This window comes from Rhagoletis zephyria, unplaced genomic scaffold (genome assembly GCF_001687245.7).
Source record: "Rhagoletis zephyria isolate East Lansing unplaced genomic scaffold, Rhagoletis_zephyria_1.1 Rzeph_scaffold_17848, whole genome shotgun sequence".
Classification (NCBI taxonomy): Eukaryota; Metazoa; Arthropoda; class Insecta; order Diptera; family Tephritidae; genus Rhagoletis; species Rhagoletis zephyria.
The window spans coordinates 1-6,409 of NW_016174909.1; the positions used below are offsets into that span (position 1 = coordinate 1).

Here is a 6,409-nt window from a genome sequence, read left to right on the forward strand (position 1 = left end):
CAATCAGTTCGTTGACGGTGGGCTTCAGTCTTTCACACAATACACTCGACAAGACCTTGTAACCTATGCTTAGAAGGTTGATCCCGGTAGCTTACGCCAATGGCGAGGTCGCCTTTCTTTCATCTGACCATTTTCTGCATAAGAGTTACTGCATACACCTTATCAGCTCCTTGCCGCCATATTTGAATAGCTCAGCTGGCAGGGCGTCAGGTCCAGCAGCTTTGTTGTTTTTCAGCCTCGTAATTGCAAATCGTACCTTGTCATAGTCAGGCTGTGGAACATCGCCTCCATCGTCATCGACTGGAGGGCTCGAGTTCGTCTTCTCCACTACTTGCAATGCTGCTGCCATTCAGTAGGGTAGTAATTCAAATATAGGAGTATGACTATTCATTCTCAGAAGTTGAAAGTAAAGGACTCCGTAGGTGTGATACAATAGCGTGTTCAAAATTACTATCAAAGGATTTTGTTTATGGCGAACTGCATTAGGGCAAGTTGTGACAATACAGCCTCACAGCGGTCCCGAAATCGTTTCATTTATAAAACTTTTAAGTTAAGATAGCGTTGTCTTAGTTCCGTCAATATCGGACAGTGGCAAAGAAAGTGTTATACCATTCCGACTTCCTCTTCGTCTCGGCAGCTGCAACAGAAGTCGTTTGTTGGAAAGGCCACTAGGAAAGTCTACTAGGCTATGACCACTGATGATTCCAATTACCAGGAGGAAAAAATATTTATCGAGTCTGGGCCAGATTTGACGAGCGTGTTGGTTTTGTATTGCTTCTTATGTTTGATAGTCCGACAAAATCGCTTTGAAGTCATAGTGGAACCCAAACCACACTTATGCTATACTTAGATGCCATCTCGTTTAGAATATGTCCACATTAAATAGCTATTTTATAAGAAGTCCAGCAGAATTCTGGTGATTTAATTATGACTTGTTTGAACGAGTAAATGGAAATCGCTTTCTTCGAACCGGTTACCAATTTTGAAAATTCCGAATTCTTAGTGCCGGTTATCAATTTTAAACAAAGCGGAGTGGTCCTGCCCTTTTTTAATATGTAAAGAATAAAGCGAATTTAACAATTTATTAAACAAGTATTCTTCTTGCTTTGTTCATATTAAATATCGAATAATTAAAAATTAGTTATTCACAAAGAACACTCAGCAATAGTGTAAGCGTCAAAAATTATTATTATTATTATTTTGAAATAGGTAACCGGTACAAATAACTACAAGTACACCTACAAATAGAGCGACATTGACTGTACTATGTATATATCCGGGAAAAAGCTTCTCATATAAAAAAATTTTCCGTTCCGAGGCGGCCTAAAACTGTAGATTCCTCAACTTTCGTGACAACAGCAAAAAATCTGCCACAAATTGGGGGCACAAATACATACATATGTATTAACAAATAATATAGAGCTGGTAGCCTAATTAGCGCCTCCAGGCTTAATATCATATGAGTTACCCCTACAAACTAGCATTTGAAGCTTATGAGCCGCCTCATTTTCTCTAAACCAAACTTTTTCCTAAATTTCAAAGTAGTATTTAAATATAAACTCTGAGTACGGAATTTTTAAATTATATTCTATATAAAAACATTCGCTTCAATGCGCTCTCCCATCCTCAATAATAAATTCATAGCAGTGCCACGCAGCGACCACCGCGCCGATCGTCAGCCTGCATTTGCTACGTGCACAAGTTCAAAAAAAACGTACAAAAAAAAATTCTAAATCATAAAAATAAGAAAGTGCAACATATGTTTAACGAGGGTATAACACTTGTCCTGCCCACAATTTTTAGTTTTCAATTGCTGAAAACTGCAACCCTTATTCCCAACACCACGATCAATTCAGAGATCACTGCACATACGCTTTGATGATCGAGCATAAAAAATGCATTGCCGATTAACTTGAAAATGCGCACCACGAATTGTAACGGTCAAAATGAGCAGAACGTACAATAGCAGCATCGCTCAATATCTACGCACCTGATCATCGGCAGCGCAGCAGTGTACAGCATTTTAATTTTCATAAATGCGTGCCCTGAATGAAAATTACCGAAACGCAACTCAAATTACCTTAAAATGAAATACGAATCTGGAAAAGAGAAAAAAATCAACAAAAGATTTATGAAAATTCCAAACTCGAAAAATGTATTTTACTTTCCCACGATCAGCATAGAAAATAGCTGATATGCATAGAAAAGAAAGGATATGCCCTATGCGTTTTCAGCATTACCATTTAATCTGAATTATTTGTTCTTTTGCATTGCAGGTAGAAAGCAAGGAAAACACACGAAAACACCAGCGGAGTGTGTGTAGGCATGCAGGAAAAATCCCTTTGCACACGTGCAAGGGATCGCTCGTTTCCAAAAAAAAAAAATTAAAAAAAAAATCAACAAAGGCTTTAACTATAACAAAGTAGCGGGGATAAATGCATTGGATCAGGGACAGTCTCAGCGTCGCGACACCTTAACAAATACACTAATTGTGTGCGTTAAGGTTGGGAGAATACGTCAGAGCAGGTCAGGCGCAGGTAATGAAAAGAGCACAGCCATGGAGAAAGAAAATCAAATTACACCTGCCCGGCTATGCGTGCGCTGATTGGTCAGGAGGGTATTTACAGTGCGCTGCTCACTGCTTATTCGAGCCACTTAGGGGTAGTTTCGCGCATGCGCAAACGTATAAAAAGTCGAGTTGATGAGCGATAGGACATCATTCGTAGCGTTGCATTCAAGCAAGTAACTGCAAAGTAAATTTGGAAATACTGAAGCTAAATTCAAGTAAATTCGTAAAATTTAAAAAAAAAGTAAACAATGTCTTTGTCTTACGCTACGCTCGTGAATACTTGCGATGCCAACAAATTGGCTAAGCAAACCATCAACAGCAAGCCGCAATATACACCAAGGAAGGCACTCAACAAGGCTTTCAAGTTGTTGCGCCGTGATTTTCAAGCCATCCACATCGGTTAAGGTAATCAACAAGGCAGAGCAGCAAATCACAACGCAGAAGTCGTTGAAAGTAGCTGAGAAGCAGAAGCGCCGCGAAGCTGACGCCGCCGTTCTAAGCGAAGTAAATGCACTCTGCTCTTGCTCAGCAATCAGCGCTGAAGAGTATGAGAATTTCCTCAACGAGTTGGCTGAGTTGCAGGCTGCAGCAAGCAAAGCGATCGCTGCTGAGTAATGGTGCCGGATTTTGCTGTTTGCCGCTTTACTGATTATTCCCGGATGCTACGCGCATTCTACTGGCAAGCCGCTAGTGCCTTCAAGGACCTGGTTCGTCCTTAAACCGCACCGCTTACATTGTAACGAGAAACGCTTTATATTGTCGCAGCTTTACTAGTTTATATGTATACAGCTTAGCGTATGTGCGCGTGTGATGCAGTCGAACTGCCAACAATCCCTTCGGCGATCCATTTTAGAGCCCTTAATCGATCTGCGCGTGTGCTTCTAGACTTTTGGAAACACTGCGTGGACTGGCCTACCAGAAGCATCGTCGATATATGAAAGCTTTAATTTTAAGAAATCAATTGTCTTCCATTTAGTTTTTAAGTAACAGAAATTGTGTAAATTTTTATTTTTAATAGAAAATATATTAAAACATATTTTTTGTACAAAAACGAATTTCTATTCTTCTTTATTGGATCCTTAAGCATTTAGCATATTCGGCCTTATCACGAATTCCATGTGAACAAATATTCCCAAAAATTATAAAGCAAAACAAAAACAAGTTTTTCCCAATTTGTTTTTGTTTCGCTTGTTAAACTATGGGAACGATTTATTCACATGGAGCTAGCGATAAGGATAAATATCTATTTTGAATATTGGTTTATTTTCAAAATTGAAGAGTAATGAGAAGCTATCTTTGTTTTAAGTTGACATTTTTATATTGAGTTTTACGTGGTTTTAAATATTTTGTTACTTTCGCAAAAAATTTAAAAAAGATTAAAACTTTTATGACGTCCTCTAGTGGCCTCTAGACTAGGGATTTTCAGATATTTCTGTCAATTGTTTGATAGCGGAAAGTTTGATAGGTATTGCAAAATTTGCTGAAATACTGTTTTGATCGCTTTATCCAAACAAGGCACACTCCTACGCATCTTGGCTGCTTCTTTCATTTATGTTAGCAAAAGTTGTGGTAAAAAAGTAAAAAGATAAGCTTTTACTTACTAAACCACTCAGCCTAGAATGAGTGCATTTTACACTGTGTTGATCTTTAGTGATAGAACTTCTAGCATTTTAAAGTTGGTTTTCTAAAGTCAGTTCGCTCATTGCAAGTTCATTAGCCGCCACTACTTATTTTATGCATATCGCTACCTTTTTAACAAAATGCCCTGACTAAGCTTGATGTGAACTTACAGGGAAACTCTGCCTAAGATAGTAAAAAGTCTTTCGTATGACAAATAAAAAACAGATAGAAAGATGGTTTGAGAGACTTTTGTTATCTACAAAAGTCTTATGCTGAGATCCCACGATTGCCGCAATACACCAATAATTGCCTCATTTTATGCCCCAATCGTGTGATTTCACAATAAATTGAATCATGTGGCAATAGAGGCCGATATTTTGCTTACAATGCCCAATCAAATACAACCCACTTGCGGCAATCGTGTGATAACTCGATTGGCAATCATATGGCAATGAAAATTTCAAAATTGCGGCAATATTTATTTTGTTCTTGTGCGGTAATTGAAGTGAACAATACACAACAATATTTAGGCTGTTTATTTATAATTTACTTTTTTTCTTCCTTCTGTGTCCAAAAATCACTAACTTTTAATTCAATTTGTATTCAAATTATAATTTTTCTTGAAGTCCCATGACGGAATCTGCGATATATACCACCACAAGCAAAACTCTTACGAGAAGAATACGAAAGATATTTTATGTCACCAATTGGCGAACTGCCATGACAGTATAAATTTATTAAAAACAAAAACTTAAAAGTTCAATACAGCCCACGACGAAACGGTAGAACCTCAACATTTTGACCAGTTTTGACTACTTTTCTTCTATTTTTAATATTTTATTGAGCTTTGTACCACGATTGTTTATTAGGAAAAATTGAAAAAGCAACAAAGTCTAAGCGGTAGAAGTTATAGCACAATTTCGGAGATCACCACATCTCCTCATCATACTTCTTTTTTCTAGACTTCAGCAGGGATCGAGCCTGCGAATTCGATGTTCAAAGTCAGAAGCGTTAACCACTGAGCTATGTACATCCCGTAAACTCTTGTTGCTAATTCATTTTCCTTATTCAACCAACTACTATCAAGTGCAGCTGATTTGCCGCTATTTAAACTCGACAGCGTGGTTGTTGTTGTCAATTCTATACATCCATTTGCTTATTTGCTTTTTTGTATAGTTTCAGGCAGGCTCTTCCTAAACTATGTATTTGTCAATGTTATTGTGGCTTGTTAATATTTTATTTTTAATATTTTATTGAGCTTTGTACCACGATTGTTTATTAGGAAAAATTGAAAAAGCAAAAAAGTCTAAGCGGTAGAAGTTATAGCACTATTTCGGAGATCACCACATCTCCTCATCAGACTTCCTTTTTCTAGACTTCAGCAGGGATCGAACCTGCGAATTCGATGTTCAAAGTCAGAAGCGTTAACCACTGAGCTATGTACATCTTCTATTTATTTAGTGTTCATTATTTTTCTATAAAAGTATAGCTCATTGTCTAACAAAAACCGCATAAATTGCAAGCTTTATACAAAAATTATAAAAATTTCTTAAATTGTTGAACACAATTGCATGGTTTTTAATTTCGATTTCTAGAAAAAAAAATGTTATTCAGTTTTATACCTCATTAAAATTTAGTACAATAAGGTGCAAGTTTGAAGTTGCTAAAAAATCCTGTCGATATGATAATTTTTTTAGCAGGCGGTATTATGCACTTTCTTCTATGTAAATTACTTTGTAAACTGCATAACAAATTTTTTTCTAGAAATCCAAATTAAAAGAAATGTTTATAATTGTTGTATAAATTTGAAATTTGTATTTATTTTATTTTACTTGTAATTAATAAATAACCAAAATTAATAAGAAAACTCTTGTAACTTGAACTCCACATATTTAGCACGTTCCAGTTAATAATAATAATAATAGATTGACGCTTACACACATGTTAGTGTTTGACCGAGCTTCTCCTCCGATTTGTGGCGTGCGCCTTGATATTGTCCCACAAAGCGGAGGGACCTACAGTTTTACGCCAACTACGAAGGGCGAATGTATTTATATGAGAAGCTGTTTTTCATGGCAGAAATACACTCGGAGGTTTGCCATTGCCTGCCGAGGGACGACCGCTGTTAAGAAAAACCCTTTTTTCTATATTTTTTGCGATGTTTCTTTGACCAGGGCTTGAACCCAGGCGTTGCGGAGTGAAAGCGCGCACTGCTTACCA

The 6,409-nt window shown here is 37.1% G+C and overlaps 1 pseudogene; it reads left to right on the plus strand.

Moving 5' to 3' along the window:
- Positions 1-2,708: 2,708 nt before the first annotated feature.
- On the plus strand, positions 2,709-3,582 carry LOC108379965 (uncharacterized; annotated as a pseudogene).
- The last annotated feature ends 2,827 nt before the right edge of the window (positions 3,583-6,409 follow it).